Below are 20,080 nucleotides of genomic sequence, written 5' to 3'. Positions count from 1 at the left end.
ATTGAAAGTAATTTCCGACAATGGATCACAGTTTCGATCTGCTATATGGACACGTATGTTACGAGCTAGAAACATTTCTCCGATCTATATATCCAGGTACCATGCTTCTTCGAATCCTTGTGAACGATTAATGAAAGAAATTGGTAAACTGTGTACAATATACTGCCATAAAAGACATATTGATTGGGACACACACATACTCTCATTCCAGGATGTAATTAATTCCATACCAAATGAATCTACTGCGCTATCTCCGACTGTTATACTGAAAAATGTTGAACCACCAAACAAAATTAAAGAATTAGTAACCTTTCCTACATCTCGTCGACTACGACACCATGAAATAATTGACATTGCGCAGAACAACATCAAACGTGCCGCAGAGAGCCGGAGAAGACAGCAAAAACAGGTTTGTACACGCCGTGACTTGCACATTGGACAGAAGATATTAGTAAGCACACATTATTTATCGAACAGAGGAAAGAATAGGTATAGTAAATTTGAGCTTCTGTACGCAGGTCCATATCGAATTCGCAGCATTCCTCACCCCAATGTAGTACACGTCGAAACTTTGAGAACCAGAAAAAGTAAAGGCAATCACCATGTCTCCAATATTAAACCCATTATTGAATGAATATACTTTATGATTTATCACACTGTAATGCCATTTCCTGATTTTTATATGACCAATGATGCAATTATATTTATGTGACTACTTACTGATAATTATCGTATTTTTTCTTGGCAAGTGCCCGACAAGATAAGGTTAGCAGGTCGCTTTTCTTGTCGTTACACATCAGACCGTGCACATTTTCCATTCTTCGTGTATGTATGATTGTTTTCCTGTTTTGTTTGTATGCACTATGAAATCTTTAAAATATAACAAACACCAGTTGACTTTGACATTTTGCCTTATGATATCTCAACATCGTGATTATTTTACTTTTTTTTTTGCTGCTACATTGTGATACTCTGTGTACATTTTTTGCACCTGCACACTGTCTATGTTTTTGACATACGAGGTGTGGCTAGAAAAAAACCGGACTAGTACTGGTGAAACAATAAAACGAATGCAATAAGGCTGAAAGTCGCGTGGCCTGTCACGTGACTCTCGCTCCGCCTACTGCTCGAGTTTCATCTGCCTCCTGCACTCAGTCTGCCCATGGCGTCTGTTTTAAGTAGTTGACGTTTTGTCTGTGCGTCGGAAAATGTTGAGTGTACAGAAAGAACAGCGTGTTAACATCAAATTTTGTTTCAAACTAGGAAAATCTGCAAGTGAAACGTTTGTAATGTTACAAAAAGTGTACGGCGATGATTGTTTATCGTGAACACAAGTGTTTGAGTGGTTTAAACGATTTAAAGATGGCCGCGAAGACATCGGTGATGACACTCGCACTGGCAGACCATTGTCAGCAAAAACTGATGCAAACATTGAAAAAGTCGGTACACTTGTTCGACAAGATCGCCGTTTAACAATCAGAGCAGTGTCTGAGTTAACAGGAGTTGACAAGGAAAGTGTTAGGCAGATTCTTCATGAAAGTTTCCACATGAACAAAGTGTGTTCAAAAATGGTTCCAAAGTGTCTCACAATTGAACAGAAGGAACGCCGAAGAATGATTTGTTCTGACATCCTGAAAAACATTGAAAATGATCCCACCTTCTTACAAAATGTTATTACTTGCGATGAATCGTGGTTTTTTACTTACGATCCCGAAACTAAACGCCAATCGATGCATTGGAAAACTCCTGGATCTCCACGACAAAAAAAGGCACGAATGTCAAAATCGAAATTCAAGGCAATGATGATCGTTTTTTTTTTTTTGACATCAAAGGGATTGTGCACATTGATTGGGTACCAGAGGGACAAACAGTGAATCAGCATTACTACATTAGCGTCCTGGCTACCCTACGTGAGCGAGTACGGAGAAAACGGAACGATTTATGGAGAAAAAAGTCATGGATCCTTCACCAAGACAATGCCCCAGCTCACAGTGCGTTGTCAGTGAAGACGTTTTTGGCAAAACACAACATTCCCATCTTAGATCATCCAGCCTACTCACCTGATTTGGCCCCCTGTGACTTTTTTCTTTTCCCTAAAGTCAAGTCAGCTTTGAAAGGAACTAGATTTCAGACTGTTGAAGCAGTAAAAGAAAAAGCGACGGAAGTAATGTATGGACTTACCGAAAATGATCTGCAGCATTGCTATGAACATTGGAAAATTCGTATGGAGCGGTGTAGAGACCGAGGAGGAGAGTACATTGAAGGAGATAACATGAAATTGTAAATAATTGTAAATAAATGTTTTTTCCAGCATCAGTCCGGTTTTTTTCTAGCCGCACCTCGTATAATGTTTTCTGTCATGCTATGCTGTATGCTCAATTATATCACTAGAAACCAGTTTTTATTTAATGGGTATATGATTTAAATCCAAGACATTAATAATTGTTCATCATTTTCAGAAAGCAAGAACGTGTGAAAGAAATAAATTAAACAAACCACAGTGGATTACTATGAAATGGGAATTTCACCTTCGGAATGAACGAAAGAAGATGCGATACCTCGTCACGAAGAGTAAATGGATCAGAATTAACAATCATTAACAAGAATATACTACACACATCGTATGATAGCGGTCTTAACTAATTTTTTCTTTCAGAATACGAGGCGACTGATGCAGGCTGTCAGACAGAACTATACATCTTAGTTTTAGTGATGAAATACGCTAGAAATAAGGAACTCTATACTATGAATAGTTGTATGAAGTAAATGGTAATATGAATAATCAATAATGAAGTGTCTTTTTGCAGATGATAATGAATGGTGATGAATAGTGATGAAGAATATGGTAATGTGAATAATGAAGTTTTTCTTTACAGGAGATGATAATAACGAAGTTATGGTGATATGAATAATGAAGTTTTTGTTTACAGGTGTGGATAGTGATAAACTTTATATGGCCACTAAACGCACCACTTTTAAGTTTTTCTTTGCAGATGAGGATAATGATGAAGTTTATATATTTACTGTTAGTTAAGAAATGCTATGTAGTTATTTAAGTATTTGTTGCAGTTCATTTTGACAGTATGTCTTATGTCGCATGGTATGATGACTGAAGGGTTTGGAAAGGACAGCTAGAGAACATATACATTTAATACACATTTCATTACCTGTTAATCCGAAGTTCACTACTTTTCAGCATAATATGCGTTTCTTCTTTCAGCTTAATAATCCATTTTGTATTTTTTTCCAGGAGAAGCTATTCATGAAATTAATGTGCTATAAGCAGTTGGTCATTAAACCTGTTCTAGTACTCGCATTTTTTCTTACCCATTTGTATGTGTTATTCATGAATGTGATCACATATACTCTATTTGTTTCATAACCTTGCTACAGCTGACTCATGACGAATGACGTTACCTATCCTTACTTGCAGCAATAAGTCAAGAGTAAATATTGTTATGCCCCAGCAATTAATTATTGATCCCAACGCAATGCATTGCTAATATAAAAAAAAATGTATTAACAGTCCCAAATAATGCTACCATTTTAAGAGAGTTCTGGGTAACACTGAATGATGTTTTTCTAATCACAGACCTTGAATAATAGTTACAGTGTGTTACATTTTAAATATGTCATATGTCACTTGAATGATGAGTTCTGAGTAATAGTGAATGATATTTTGTAATAATGCATACATGCTCTACGCTCTTTAACTCCTGTTTTGTATGATGACTTCTGATGATTTGTAACTGGCCAATGAGAGCCAATAATTATTTTAAATATGTCGTATGTCACTTAAATGATGAAAAATGTTTTGTAATATTTAATACTTGCTATATGATTAGTAACTGGCCAATGAATGCCACTGTTTCTTATATTTTTATTATGTCACTTACATGCTATTATACACTCCTGGAAATTGAAATAAGAACACCGTGAATTCATTGTCCCAGGAAGGGGAAACTTTATTGACACATTCCTGGGGTCAGATACATCACATGATCACACTGACAGAACCACAGGCACATAGACACAGGCAACAGAGCATGCACAATGTCGGCACTAGTACAGTGTATATCCACCTTTCGCAGCAATGCAGGCTGCTATTCTCCCATGGAGACGATCGTAGAGATGCTGGATGTAGTCCTGTGGAACGGCTTGCCATGCCATTTCCACCTGGCGCCTCAGTTGGACCAGCGTTCGTGCTGGACGTGCAGACCGCGTGAGACGACGCTTCATCCAGTCCCAAACATGCTCAATGGGGGACAGATCCGGAGATCTTGCTGGCCAGGGTAGTTGACTTACACCTTCTAGAGCACGTTGGGTGGCACAGGATACATGCGGACGTGCATTGTCCTGTTGGAACAGCAAGTTCCCTTGCCGGTCTAGGAATGGTAGAACAATGGGTTCGATGACGGTTTGGATGTACCGTGCACTATTCAGTGTCCCCTCGACGATCACCAGTGGTGTACGGCCAGTGTAGGAGATCGCTCCCCACACCATGATGCCGGGTGTTGGCCCTGTGTGCCTCAGTCGTATGCAGTCCTGATTGTGGCGCTCACCTGCACGGCGCCAAACACGCATACGACCATCATTGGCACCAAGGCAGAAGCGACTCTCATCGCTGAAGACGACACGTCTCCATTCGTCCCTCCATTCACGCCTGTCGCGACACCACTGGAGGCGGGCTGCACGATGTTGGGGCGTGAGCGGAAGACGGCCTAACGGTGTGCGGGACCGTAGCCCAGCTTCATGGAGACGGTTGCGAATGGTCCTCGCCGATACCCCAGGAGCAACAGTGTCCCTAATTTGCTGGGAAGTGGCGGTGCGGTCCCCTACGGCACTGCGTAGGATCCTACGGTCTTGGCGTGCATCCGTGCGTCGCTGCGGTCCGGTCCCAGGTCGACGGGCACGTGCACCTTCCGCCGACCACTGGCGACAACATCGATGAACTGTGGAGACCTCACGCCCCACGTATTGAGCAATTCGGCGGTACGTCCACCCGGCCTCCCGCATGCCCACTATATGCCCTCGCTCAAAGTCCGTCAACTGCACATACGGTTCAAGTCCACGCTGTCGCGGCATGCTACCAGTGTTAAAGACTGCGATGGAGCTCCGTATGCCACGGCAAACTGGCTGACACTGACGGCGGCGGTGCACAAATGCTGCGCAGGTAGCGCCATTTGACGGCCAACACCGCGGTTCCTGGTGTGTCCGCTGTGCCGTGCGTGTGATCATTGCTTGTACAGCCCTCTCGCAGTGTCCGGAGCAAGTATGGTGGGTCTGACACACCGGTGTCAATGTGTTCTTTTTTCTATTTCCAGGAGTGTATATGAATACCAGTAGCTTGATGCTACACTCATTAGCTCCCGTTTGAATGATGAATTCTGATGATTTGTAACTGGCCAATGAGTGCCATAAATTATTTTAAATATGTCGTATGTCACTTGAATGATGAAAAACGTTTTGTATTATTTAATACTTGCTATATGTTTAGTAACTGGCCTATGAATGCCACTGTTTCTTATATTTGTATTATGTCACCTACATGCTATTATATATGAATAGCAGTAGCTTGATGCTACACTAATTAGCTCCTGTTTTGAAGAATGACTTCTGATGAATTGTAAATGGCCAATGAGTGCCAATGTTCACTATAATCAGATGACGTATGAACATTATTCTGTAATACTTCATACATAGTACAGAAATGTTCAGTACCTAGACGATGAGTGCCACCAATTACTCTGATCAGTTGATATACTAGTGTAGTTCTCAATGATGACTGGCATAAGACTTAATGTCCTTCACCTTCTGACCTAATTACCAGGAATTACTGCAATATCCGTTTGTCCTGTCTATCCTCATGATCATGGAGCACTATATTTGGTTTTTGCACTAATTCTACGTTGGTGTACATTGCAAGAATGTGGTGTTGACACGACATGCTGTCCACCACCTTGAGCGATGGAGATGTTATTATAGTCGCACTGTTTGGTGTACCTAATGTACTACCAAAATGATAACATTGAATATTAATACGACATTTCAGTGTCTGGGCTACACCGATTAATACTTCAGGGAAGAGAACTTCAGATTGTCTCACTTGGTGTTGTGCTTCTGTAGAAAGATATGGACTTTCAGTGCAGCTACGTGCAACCTACTGTCCTACAACCATGATGCAATCCTTCCCTTTCCTATCCTAGTTCTTGTAAAATAGTAAAAAAAAATACTACAGTGCGTATGCACTTTATTTCATTTGCTAATATGATTTGAACTCATTGCGTATACATTTTGTCATTACCTGATATGTTCTGTACTACAGTGCGTGTGCACTTTATGTCATTTGTTAATATGATTTGTACTCATTGCGTATAAATTTTGTGATTTCTTGATATGTTCTGTACTACAGTGCGTGTGCACTTTATGTCATTTGTTAATATGTTTTGTACTCATTGCGTATACATTTTGTCATTACCTGATATGTTCTGCACTACAGTGCGTATGCAGTTTATGTCATCTGTTAATATGTTTTGTACTCATTGCGTATACATTTTGTCATTACCTGATATGTTCTGTACTACAGTGCGTGTGCACTTTATGTCATTTGTTAATATGATTTGTACTCATTGCGTATAAATTTTGTGATTTCTTGATATGTTCTGTACTCAGTGCATGTGCACTGTATTTCATTCCATGTTCTGCATATATATATATATATATATATATATATATATATATATATATATATATATATATATATATATATATGGGTATATTCTGTGACTGTAAACTTAGTTAATTAAGAAAAATTTGTTGCTCATGGCAAGTCCAATTGACTCACCATCGCTGCCAAATTTTTGCCCCCACAGTGGAGGGTTATGTAAGAGGTATGCGCTGTCTGCGATATGAGAATCGCTGACCAGAGAGCGGTGTTGACTGCAGTACGAACTGTGTAGCTGTAGCAGTTAGTCGTGGCTAGTCGCTTGTGTGAGGTGGTCTGCGCTTGTCTGCAGTCTGCTCTGGTCGGGAATCTGGAGATGGAGTATTATTGTAAGAGGTAAAGAAGCAGCGTCGCGCATATCTAGTAATGAATCTGAAATGTTTTTAAAAAATGTTCTAATAATAATTTTTGCAATATAAAGTAATTTTCTTTAAAAAACCATTCATTTAAAAAAAAATCAGTTGCTTCCTTTCACAAATCACAAATGTATAGGCCAGCATTGCACGGCGCTGTGCCGGAAAAATGTTAAGTAAGAGCAGATATATTCGCCGTTTTTATTGAGGTAAGAATTTTTGCTTTTTATTCAGGATGATCTTACAGGGCGACGACGCAGCACTGCTGTCGTCCAAATTTTACCAGGTTACTGAATTTATTTTTTTTATATTGAGGTTTAGGAATTTTTCTGTTTCGAGCTTACATTAAATGTGAATGCATTTGTGCACGGATATTATAAATGGGAACCAATTTTGTTCTGAGGTCACACAAAAATTAGAATCGGTATCCTTAATAATTATTTTAATTTCAATTTAAATTTTTGTGGGGAGGTTACAGTCCAATGAATACCTGTTTATCATCTGCATTTCTTCTTGGTGTAGCAATTTTAATGGCCACTAGTGTATATATGTATATATGTGGGTGTGTATGTATCTATGTATATATGTATGCTCAACATCTCCTCCTAAGCCTCTGGACCGATCCAACAAACTTGATAACCGTATCCCTTACTACCAGGCAACAATCATTTTCGGGGCAAAAACCACATACCTAATATAGCTCAGGGGATATGACGTCATAAACAGCGAGAAGCGCAAAAAACTGTCACATCATGCATGACATTTAAATGCACTACTAACTCTCTTCGTAGTAAATTTCACAGACAGTATTCACATATGCCGCCAAATGCTCCTACAAACTCATATCATGGTACAGTTCAGGAGATATGACGTCATAACACTGATACTTGTGAAACACTGCCAGATTCTGCATGACGTTTGAATTTATTACTTCTTTGCCACTAACTGTATTCACAACATACCAGTACCCATAACTGCACAAATAAATCATTGTACGACACATAGTTCAAGAGATATGACGTCATAAGTACCTTTGTACATTTGTACATTATGCATATTTCTTTCATAATTTCAGAGGTATTTCGTGAATACCTGGCAATAAAATATTCTCGAACTGCGCAGCAGACGCATTTCATTTTTTTCCATTTCCGTTTGTAATAGGAAATCGGGGAAACTAATTGCCGGAAATGCCGGTTTTGTAAGTTAGATCTCTATAAAAATGAGCGTGAATAATTACATTATACGATCCCCATATCGCTGCCTACTTAATCCGTTAAATCTTTCTGTTTACGGAGCAGTAGCAGAGGAAAATGTTTCAGTCTGACATTACGTGGGACCAGGCTGAAAAGAGTTTGGATCCGCTCCAATAGGAAAAGTAAGAGAACTAGAACCGTTTCAGTGAAACAGAAACTAATTGTAAGAGAAGTGTAATGTTTTCATCGGAGCAATGACACAGCATAAAGGTAAATTACCTAAAAACTTCTCAGTGTAGTGTAATGTTTATTAATCTTATTTTGAGATTGATGTTTCCAGCCCTCTGACGTAGAACCATAAGTTTATTATATTCCGCCATTGAGTGCCCATGTCGCAGTGGATACACCGGTTCCCGTGAGATCACTGAAGTTAAGCGCTGCCGGGCTTGGTCGGCACTTGGATGGGTGACCATCTAGGCCGCCGTGCGCTGTTCCCAATTTTTTGGAGTGCACTCAGCCTCGTGTTGCCAATTGAGGAGCTACTCGACCGATTAGTAGCGCCTTCGGTCAAGAATACCATCATAACGACCGGGAGAGCAGTGTGCTGACCCCACGCCCCTCCTATCCGCATCCTACACTGAGGATGACACGGCGGTCGGATGGTCCCGGTAGGCTTTTTTATTGAGTGCCCAAGCATTTCGAGCACAAACGCCAATGGTATGAGATATTGAAAGAAGGGGAAGGCGTATTATAGAATGGCGTGTGTGATATAACGTCAACGAATTGTTACCTGTGAGGGCTCTTAGGAAAGTAAGACCCTATAAGTTGCGAAAGGGAAACGACAGTGAAAATCCCATAAAGCTTTGCACAGATGTGTCGGGCAGCGCCTCCAGTATGCCTGTCGATCGCGTCACGTCGCTCTTTTCAGTTCTGAGCGCACAGCGAGCACGTAAATATGCCTAGAAAAACAGTGTCTCCCGCTAAATATGGGTGCCAGCTGCGAAGTTTCGCCTGGTTTCATGTCATGCACTTTCATCTTCATGACAATTCTCTGCTAAACGCTGCAGCGGCAATAAGGACGTCCTTGCAGCGTTTTTGATGGGAAGCGTTTGATCATCCACTATACAGCCTGAACTTGGTTCCCTCTGATGTTCATCTCTGCTCACATGAACCGCCGGTTATGATGACAACATTTTGGCACAGATAACGAACTGCAGACTAGCATAGAGAAGAGGCGTAAAGAATAGGCGGCCGCGGCCTATGACGAGGGTATTGCAAAGCTGCTACAACGCTAAGACAAATGTCTATAAGTCGGAGAGGCGACTATTTACAAATGTAGCTGCAAGATGTATCAAACTGTATCAAACAAAATATTTTTTATTTTCACTGCGGTTTCCTTTTCGCGACCTATCGCACCTTACTTTCCGAGTAGCCCTCGCATTACTTACGAGGGAAGCTGGTCTAACTCGTTCTTCGGACATTTGTTGTACATTCTTAGTGGTAGCGCTCCAGCAGTTGTTTCCGCGACACCGAAATTCAACGTTTTACGGGCCTATTGAATCCCATACGTGAGTAGTATCGTTAGAGGCACAGGCTAAGGTGGCAGAAGCCTGCGTGAAATGCGTACTAGTCTCGTCATTTCCTTAAGTATCCACCAAACACTCGTGCGATATTCCTTAAGTCACCGTCAAAGGTTCTTCTTTGCACTACTGTATACAGTAGCGAAAGAACGTTCTGAGCGGTTATAAAGTGTTGAATAAGATCCCGGTCAGTTGTTGTATCTATATGGTCTGCAACAAAATAGGTAAGAAAACATGCTACCTGGGGCTATTAGACTAACAGGAGATACAGCTACTTTCTACCAATGTTCCAAAATAAGTAGCTATGTAGTGTGCATTATTCGAAGCAGTTGTAGCCTTATATTTCAATGTGAATGTCACATGAAGAAACTGACAAACAAACATTTCATTTCGATTTCTTTTATACACAACGAATGTACCACAATGGCTATTACTATTACTATTATTATTATTTCTTATCCATTTATGAAGGACTGTGATTTGAGGACAACAAGAGTAGAAGTCGTGTTCTGGGGGTTCTGTTCAAACGTAATTACACTATGTGATCAAAAGTATCCAGACACCTGGCTGAAAATAATTACAAGTCGCGGCGCCTTCCATCGGTAACGCTGGAATTCAATACGGTGTTGGACGACTCTTAGCCTTAATGACAGTTTCCACTCTCGCAGGCATACGTTCGATTAGGTGCTCGAAGGTTTCGTGGGGAATGGCAGCCCATTCTTCACGGAATGCTCCACTGAGGAGAGGTATCGATGTTGGTCGGTGAGGCCTGGAACTAAATCGGCGTTCCCAAACGCCCCAAAGGTGTTCTATAAGATTCAGGTCAGGATTCTGTGCAGGCTAGTCCATTACAGGGGTGTTATTATCGTGTAACCAAAAAAATGGTTCAAATGGCTCTGAGCACTATGGGACTTAACTGCTGTGGTCATCAGTCCCCTAGAACTTAAAACTACTTAAACCTAACTAACCTAAGGACATCACACACATCCATGCCCGAGGCAGGATTCGAACCTGCGACCGTAGCGGTCCCGCGGTTCCAGACTGTAGCGCCTAGAACCGCACGGCCACTTCCATGTAACCACTCCGCCACAGGCCGTGCATTATGAGCAGGTGCTCGATCGTGTTGAAAGATGCAATCGCCAGCCCCGAATTGTTCTTCAACAGTGGGAAGCAGGAATGTGTGATTAAAAGATCAATGTAGGTCTGTGCTGTGATAATGCCACGCAAAACAACAAGGGTTGCAGCCCCCTCCATGAAAAACACGACCACACCATAACAACACCGCCTCCTAATTTTACTGTTGGCATTACACACGCTGGCAGATGACGTTCACCGGGCATTCGCCATACCCAGACTCTGCCACGGATCGCCACATTGTGTACCGAGATTCGTCACTCCCTACAACGTATTTCCACTGTTTTTAATCGTCCAATGTTTACGTTCCTTACACCAAGCGAGGCGTCGTTTGGCATTTACGGCGTGATGTGTGGCTTATGAGCAGCCGCTCGATCACGAACTCCAAGTTTTCTCACCTTCCGCCTAACTGTCATAGTACTTGCAATGGATCCTGATGCAGTTTGGAATTCCTGTGTGTTGGTCTGTATAGATGTCTGCCTATTACACATTACGACCCTCTCCAACTGTTGGCGGTCTCTGTCAAATCTCGCGTACAGACGTATGACACAAGTGACACCCAGTCACCTGACCACGTTCGAAGTACGTGAGTTCCGAGGAGCCCCCCATTCTGCTCTCTCACGATGTCTAATGACTAATGAGGTCGCTGATAAGGAGTACCTGGCACTGGATAGAAGCACAATGTACCTAATATGAAAAACCTATGTTTTTGGGGGTGTCCGAATACTTTTGATCACATGTTGTACGTATGTAAATAGTTCCTCCATCCTGGGAATCGAGACTCTCGATGATTTTTGCCTTTTGTCGATATCGATACTGGAAATTCCAAGCCCGTATCACAATTTCTACAGTAGTTCCTGAGACTAGCTCGGACATAGAAACAGAAGCGAGCAGGCGACTTCATACATGTAGAGAGGAGAAGATTTAATAAATACTTCTCATTTACTTACAAAAACTTACCTATGACTTACATTTTTTGCTTGGTTGCAGTAATATTTTCCCGATATGCATTTGACGGTTCATGAATGGATTATAAGTTCTAACGGCAAAGTTATTTTTATGCGACATAATTAAAATTCCAGATTTTTTGGATTTTTTCCCTATTTTTACTGTTTCTTGGTAAATTTCATGATTCTAGTTCGACGGAAAGTACCCTACAGGTTTTGACGAGTGAGTTTGCGAGTATCTAAATATACCTGTCACAAATGGCCGGTTCTTTTAACTGCATTGATTTAGAAACTTAAACATTTTAAGACGCCAAGGGACCATAGACATTATGTCTGGTATGCACAGAGCAGTACGTGACATAAGTTTCAACTTGATAAGTCTGAGCGTTTCTGAGAAAAAGGGCTCTTCACAGTGAGAGAGACAGGCAGACAGACAGACACACAAGAAGAACAAAAAGCGAGCCTACAAAGATTTCGTTTTTACCGACTGAAAATTATGAGACTCGAATGCAGTGCCGTTACGGAAGATTTATATTCCACCGCCTCTGCTGGTTGCGCTAACGCTGCTGCTCGAAGGCCCGCTCTGCCTTATGGTGTCCAACAGTTTCGTAAAACGTTGGACATCGTTTTCTCGAAAACACTTCAGACGCTTCTGTACTAGAGCAGTATTTGTTGCATCTAAGTACGTGAAAAAGGGGAAAAATCAGTGACCGATTGGGTGTAAGCTTCCCTTTTTAGTAAATAGTGCCAGCTGGACATAATGATTATTTTATGTACGTCTGCAGACTTTCGTGGCCATTGTCACTAAAGTTAAAATCTTCTCGGTTGATAGACCGCATCAGATTTTCTTCTAAAATAATCCACGTTTCGATACCTATGCTGGGATCTTCTTTAGGATGTTTTGGTGTCCATTATTGCTGGAACACTGCGAGAGTGGAGAGCGAAATATCCTGAAGAAGATCCCAGCGGAAGGGTCGGTTATTTTAGGAGACAATATGACGCGGCCTAACGAACCAGAAAACTTTAATTTTATATTATTTGTCAACTACTGCTGTTTTACTCCCAGCCCTTCGTTTTAATGACAAGTGCACTATTCCTGAATGCCGTAGCAGATGTTCCACGAATCCGTCCCTTCCTCAACTAAGCGTCTTTAAATTTCTTTCCTCACCCATTTCCTGTACTTCATTTCTTACTTCATTTGTCCGCTTACATATTTAAACTTCTTCGATAGTAGCACACTTCAGAAGTTTTCGGTTTGTTCTCCATATTCCGATGATCGACGCTTCAATTCTGTACCATCCTGTGCTGTGGCGTGCGCTTTCAGCCACGCCTTTTTCATTTGTACAGCAAAAGAACTTTCTTACCTAAATCTGACCCCGTACTTCTTTTGATTAGCATGTGTAATCCTGCTTCTAAACAGAATTCCCTTACGTCCCCGGCTACTGTGCCTTCCAGATTTTGACATTAACAAATTGTTATTCTATTTTCTAGTATTCGTGCGTAATAGAGTGACGTAGTGGGAGGCAGATGATCATAAATGTTGGATATGCACGAAATTTTGCACGTCTTTTGGTCTTCGGCAAATAAAAAAAAAATACTCTTATTTTGACTATAGCTCAACATTTCGCTGCTTTTAGAAGATGTTGCAGGCATTCAAGTTCTAATAACTATAACTAGATCGCCTGTCAGCCCGATATTGACAATCTTTTTTAATTTTATTTATTATTTTTTTTAAATTCTCGTCAAATAATCAACTGTTCAACATTATGATCGGTAATAGTCGCTTCACCTGAAGAAATCGTGACTGTTAACAAAATCCAGATTCATATTTTACAAGCTAAAATTTATTTTCTTAAGTCATTATTTAAGAAAACTAGTTTTTCTGACCACAATTAGCTTATACTGCATTTTTATAAAGGGTGATTTTTTCGCACAGTGTACAAATTCTAGGCACTGGTCGATGAGAGGATACAGAACAAGAAAGGTCTAATGAATTACACCCGGAAATGCACGGTTTCCAAGCTAGAGACCTTTATTCAGTCATACTTCGTTGCAGAGACTGCGATCTAATTTGCGCTGTACCATGCAGCCATAGTTACAGTATGCACGGTATGGAGTGTGCTGTTCCTCATACGTCATGCCCTAGCGCGCTCTCCTGCCATGGTCATTGGTAATGTTGTGTCCGATTCACTTTGCTTGCTGCAGTGGATGTGGTACAGTAGTGGATGTGATATAGCGCTGTACACCATGGTTCCGTATTCGAAACGAGAACTTGCCGACATGGTATTTACTTGCGGAAAGGCAAATAGCAATGGGCGGCGGGCAGCAAGATTTTATCAGGAGACCTATGCCCGCCTACAACAACCACAGCATTCAATGTTTGCATTAGTGGTTCGCCTTTTGTCTGAGACACGGTCGTTTCAGGAAACAGGAAATCATGAAGGTCCTATCCGAAATGTTCGGATACCGGACTTGGAGGAAAATATGATTAACACTGTGGAAGGCGTCGCCGTGCCAGTACCAGGCAGTTGGCCCGCCAGTACAAGGTAAGGCCGCGTGAAACATTCACTATGACGACTGTTACTATCCTTATCACAAACAGCGTGTGCAGGGCTTACTAGCGACAGACTTTCCACACTGGGAGGAGTTTCATCACTTGCCTCTTCACCAGGCAACCACGATTCCGGGATTTTTGTCATCCATTCTATTCACAGATGACGCCAATTTTAAGCGGAGTGGTATGTTCAACTTTCGTAACAGTGATCTGTGGAATAATATGCAGGACCCCCCTGGTATGGTGACAGCGGATCATCAGCAACGGTGCAGCCGGAATCTGTGGGCCGGGATATTTTGGGACAGTCTTCCTTCCACGTCGCCTCATAAGCTGGAACTATCGGCATTTCTTGCGCGTGACTTTGCTCCCCCGCTGGAAGAAGTGCCATTGATGATTCAAAGGGTTATGTGGCTGGAACATGATAGTGCTCCAGTCCACTTCTCCGTTAACGTCCGGATGCACCTCAATCGCATTTTCCCTGGTCGGTGGATGGGACGAGGGGGTCCAGTTCCATGGCCTGATCGTTCACCGGACCTCAGCTTTCTCAAAAGTATCCTGTATGCAGGGCCCGTCCCAGATGTGGAGACACTGGAGCAGCGTATTCTTGCTGCATTTGCCGCTGTTCGGATTCAGCCAGGCCTATGTGATCGTGTGAGACAGAACTTGCTGCGGCGCGTACACGCATGCGTTGACGCACATGGAAACCATGTTCAGCGCATACTGTAACTGTGGCTATTTGGTACAGCACGCATTAGACCTTAGTAAGAATGTATGATTGAATAAATGGTCTCTAGCATGGAAACCATGCAATTCTGGACATAACTTCATTAGATCTTTTTTGTTCCGTTCCCTCGCATCGATCAATCCATAGAGTTCGTACAGGGTGGTAAAAATCACCCTGTATAATTTCTACTTATTTTTAGTTCATGCGTCCTTTACTTCGCTACTGAATTTTGTAAAAGAGCTGAAACACAAAAATGCAGGTGCTAATTGTTGAGATTCATGTGTGAACAATGAAAATGACTTACAGTTTTGTTAATTAGTCTTATGGCTATCGACTTAGCAGGCAGCAGACACGAAATGGGATGTCGTTAAAATTGTTTTACGTAACTGGTACGAACAACCGTATGTATTCTGAACAGTCCTGCCGTAACAAGAGTAATTTCATTTGTGAGGATATTGTGCGATTTTCAAAACTGACGATTAAGGTTCATAGTGTATGTATGTGGCAAAGTGCAGTACGGCAGATTGGTGCAAGTAGCACGGTTCGAGTTAGTGTTTTGATGAATCATAACTCATCAAGTCCGACGGGTAGCCAACAAGAACGGAAGAAATTTATTCTCCTGTGTGAAAACGTCAAGAAAGTTATATAAATACACTCGACAACCTCTCCAGAGAAACTATGAAGTAACTACATTTTGCATTATAAGTCTATGAAACAAACAATTCACGTTAGATTTGAGAAACACACTATTATCAAATTACCAAGAAAGTCACCAAAACTATCGGTACGACACATCACGCTTGTAAACTGTTGACCACACTCTAATACAGGAGAACAGAAAGAAAAGCTGACCATTTATTAGACTAAGATCAGTTTGGTCAGGGAAGACAAAGGTACCAGAGAAACAATTCTGTCTTAAGCTTAGTGAAGGGAGGAAGATGGAAGAGAAGTCTGAACATCTTTTCAGCAGTTTTAATCTTAGAGAAAGCCTCCAGAACGTAAAGTGGGATAAGAATCTCGTAATCGATGGGCAAATATGTCAAAAGTAGAGACACAGACGAATAATCTACGGCCGGCCGGTGTGGCCGAGCTGTTCTAGGCGCTACAGTCTGGAACCGCGCGACCACTACGGTCGCAGGTTCGAATCGTGCCTCGGGCATGGATGTGTGTGAGTCCTTAGGTTAGTTAGGTTTAAGTAGTTCTACGTTCTAGGGGACTGATGACCTCAGAAGTTATGTCCCATAGTGCTCAGAGCCATTTGAACCATTTGAATAATCTACTGCATCTATAATAACTGAGTGAGGGAAATGTGAGTGGAAGACCAAACTAGAAAAGTTCATGTTAAAAATGAGTGTAAGACAGGGTACATCACATGTACAGATTTCTGTCCTATTCGTATAGTTCGTTCGTGAATCGTCGCTCTTTTTTTACTGCCTTCCATTGTAAAATAAATCCAGAATAATATGGAGATGAAGAGCCTCTCATAAACCTTCCTACAACTGGCCGACACGTCATTAAGACGGCTTGGCAACAGTCACAGACGAAGTTGCTGCTGCCTGCTATGACTCACGATGTAAGATCTGTTAGCGCACTATTTCTTTGTGTTCACTGTCTTTCTGTTATGTACCTAAGCACCGTGTTGTAGAATCGCCGATAAGCACTTATGTTAGTAGATTAGATCCGCAGAAACTGAGTTCAGGTCGGTGCTGTCTCGAATTGCATTTTTGAAAACTCTCTTGAGCAGCTAGTTCGAGAATCCACACTCAATGTAAATATTTCAACTTTGTAGCTAGAAACAGGCCTGATCTTATTGACGGTGTCAGTATAGCGACAGGGCTTACTGAATGCTATGTAATCATAGGGCAAAGGTTACTAAAGTTAATAAATCCTTCAGGAAGGCTAGGATAGATTGGTGCTAGAATGAGCAGATAAGCAGTTGTTAGCAACCTACTAAAACAATGAATGGACACCATTTAGTTCCGGTATGATGAACGTAGTGAAATTAAGGGAAACATTTGTACTAATTTTAAATCATAGTGCTTTCATAACAAAATTCCGAAAGTGTTGAAGAAACAGAGACTATTGGACTCTAGGTTAAAAACGAAAGAAACACCGCGGAAGTGTCGACAGCCAAAGTAAGTACAAATTCGTATATCTACAGAAATATTGATGGGTGAAGCATGAAATAATTTCCACAGTCATACGTTAACGATAGATCATGCCGAGAAATCGTAGTAAAATCGTTAAGTGGATTGAATGCATCTACAGTCACTCGTCGACCGATATACGAAATAGGCTACCAGATATGTCAGTTGCTTTTAGGCTTTTTAGGTAATAAAATTCTGCATTGCTAGTGTTCATCAGAGACAAAATTATCGCCAGGACTACCTCAGTGATATGACTGCTCTGTAAACAGAAACGATCTGGCGTACAGAATGATCAGCATTCTGCGACTGTTTGCTGACGAAATCGTAGTGCACCGGAAATTTTCTTCGTTGAGTGGCTGTAAGAGGATACTAGGTGACTTACAAGCGACTATGCGACAATCGGATTTTTTAATTTTTTTACGTTTATGTTAGATGAAGTGTGGAACTTAGATATATCTCTCTCAAAGTAGTTCGATGCCACTTCCAACAACAGCCGAGCAAATCGACTTTGAAATTTTCTGACCGTTTTTAATACGTTAAATTGAGGTGCTGTTCGTACAATAAGCCGGGTGGCTGTGCTGGAGAGTGCTAGCATCAGGTGCGGGGAACCGTGGGCTCAAATGCTGTCCGAACCAAGTTTTTAAATGAAAGAGAATGTCCTGTGGGTATTTCCGTAAAGCTTAAAATACAAAAAGATAGAAAAATTAATTTGTAACTTTCTGTAATTAGCAATTTTGTATTTAGGAATTCCTTTCCAATTAAACTGGATTTTTGTATTTAATATATAATTATGTATAATAAGATGTGTATTTTGCTTAAATTACAATTTCCACATCACAGGAATGCTCAGAAATTGCGTTGTGGGGAGTTACAGAAAAGACGTTGATACATCGCGGAGAATATTAATCAACACATCCCCCGAGCCTACATCCCAAACGTAGTTTCATGTAACGTACAACACGCTAAAATTAGAGAAATACTGATTCATAAAGAGGAGTTCTGACAGTCTGTCTGCCCATGTAGCATCCATGAATGGATTAGAAAAGGAGAAATTGCTTCCTCTGCACCTTCCACACACACACACACACACACACACACACTACGGTGAAAAATTATGCCTCCTCTGAGTCTCACACGCAAGCTATGGTGATTTGCGGCGAACGTGTATAGATGTCGATCTCGGTTCAAGTAGATAATGAGTTTACACTGGTGAGCTGTATTAATACGTACAATTTCTTATAAAATACAGTGATGTGGTGAAGTGAATCGTTAAATTACAAGTGTAGCGTTGTTTAACGGTGAACGCAGTAATCTTCTCTGGGCAGTATTTTCTTTACCCGGGATACTGCGGTGACAACACAGGCAAAGGTCAGGCAGAAATGCGTCGCCGGCAGCTAATGTATCGCTGTGGTTCTGGAAGAGTTCCAGCCTGGGTCAACAGCCGACGGTCGTCTGGTCTGCGGGAGACCGCTCTGCAGATGATTCTCGGCCACGTTCTGCTCTTTCACAGAAAGCTTATTTAAAGCGTGCCAAACAGCCTCCGCCGCAAGGGTAAACTCCTGCTCTCGGTACTGAGTCATTACCTGGGAGCTGTTGCCGCGGTAGCCAGCTCTGTCTCTCTTCCGACAGCTCATGAGTAAGGGATACCGTTGTCCGCTTCTACGAATTTAGCAACACCCGTCTGTCCGTACATATACTGATCATTTTCAGCTTGCGATGCGATGCAGTTAAATGGAAAATCGTGGATGCTCGAGTTATTGACAAGAAGTATCCCATCTTAAATCTTACCAAAATTGTTGGAACACAACACATATTTCCATTAACAGAAACTCATTAGTGAGATTTGTATATGTCTCTACATTCCAGTCACGCCACGTGTTTTTACGTGGACAGTAATAAACAAACTAAATATGTTTTACTATATGATCTCAACTATTCAAGTTTATCCAACTATTATACCGTTTACTAGAACATTATATGAAACCAGTCTGAGATAATAGATTCCGTATAGGCCAGTTTTCATAAACTATTTACAACATATCTACTCTTTGAAGCAGAGACTCCTTAGTGAAAGTCTACACTTTTCCAAAACTGTTTACTTAAATGTACAGCGAGGTCAATCTGTTTGATGGATGAAATTAACTCGATAAATCTTTCGCTTTGGCACATGAAGTACTAAATTAATTAGTATTAGCCAATGAAAAGCTGAAAAAACTATTATTCACTCAGACAAATTACGCGAACTCCAATTTCAGACCCAAGTTAAACATACAAGTGGCAAGCGACTGACGGCTACAGCAAACATATGAATCATATTACAATGTTGCATAAACTTTGAATGAATATCGTTTTTCAATGTACGTTTCTGAGATTATGAAGTTATAAAGTTACTTACATCTAAGACACACGCCTCAAAATATGATTACAGTCAGTTTCTAATGAGATTACGGATCAGATTTGACGGTTGTATATAATCGTGATGTCTTTTCCTTGATCATCTATGTATCTTTCAATTAGAACAAGCGCATTCTGATGTCAGTAACACCGTCTTACTTGTAGCGATGCTTTATAGGTAAACCACCACCTGTGGTAGTAGACAGTCGCTGGAGAGAGTTGCTGTCCATTCGCTGAACAGACTAGATAGTTGGCTGAGTGAGCATGTGCCGTTTGGAGAAACTTCTCAGATTTTGGTTCCGTGAAGCTCAGGTTGAACTCGCTCACCCT

Source organism: Schistocerca piceifrons, chromosome 3, assembly GCF_021461385.2.
Source record: "Schistocerca piceifrons isolate TAMUIC-IGC-003096 chromosome 3, iqSchPice1.1, whole genome shotgun sequence".
Lineage (NCBI taxonomy): Eukaryota > Metazoa > Arthropoda > Insecta > Orthoptera > Acrididae > Schistocerca > Schistocerca piceifrons.
Note: the sequence above shows the minus strand (reverse complement) of the source record.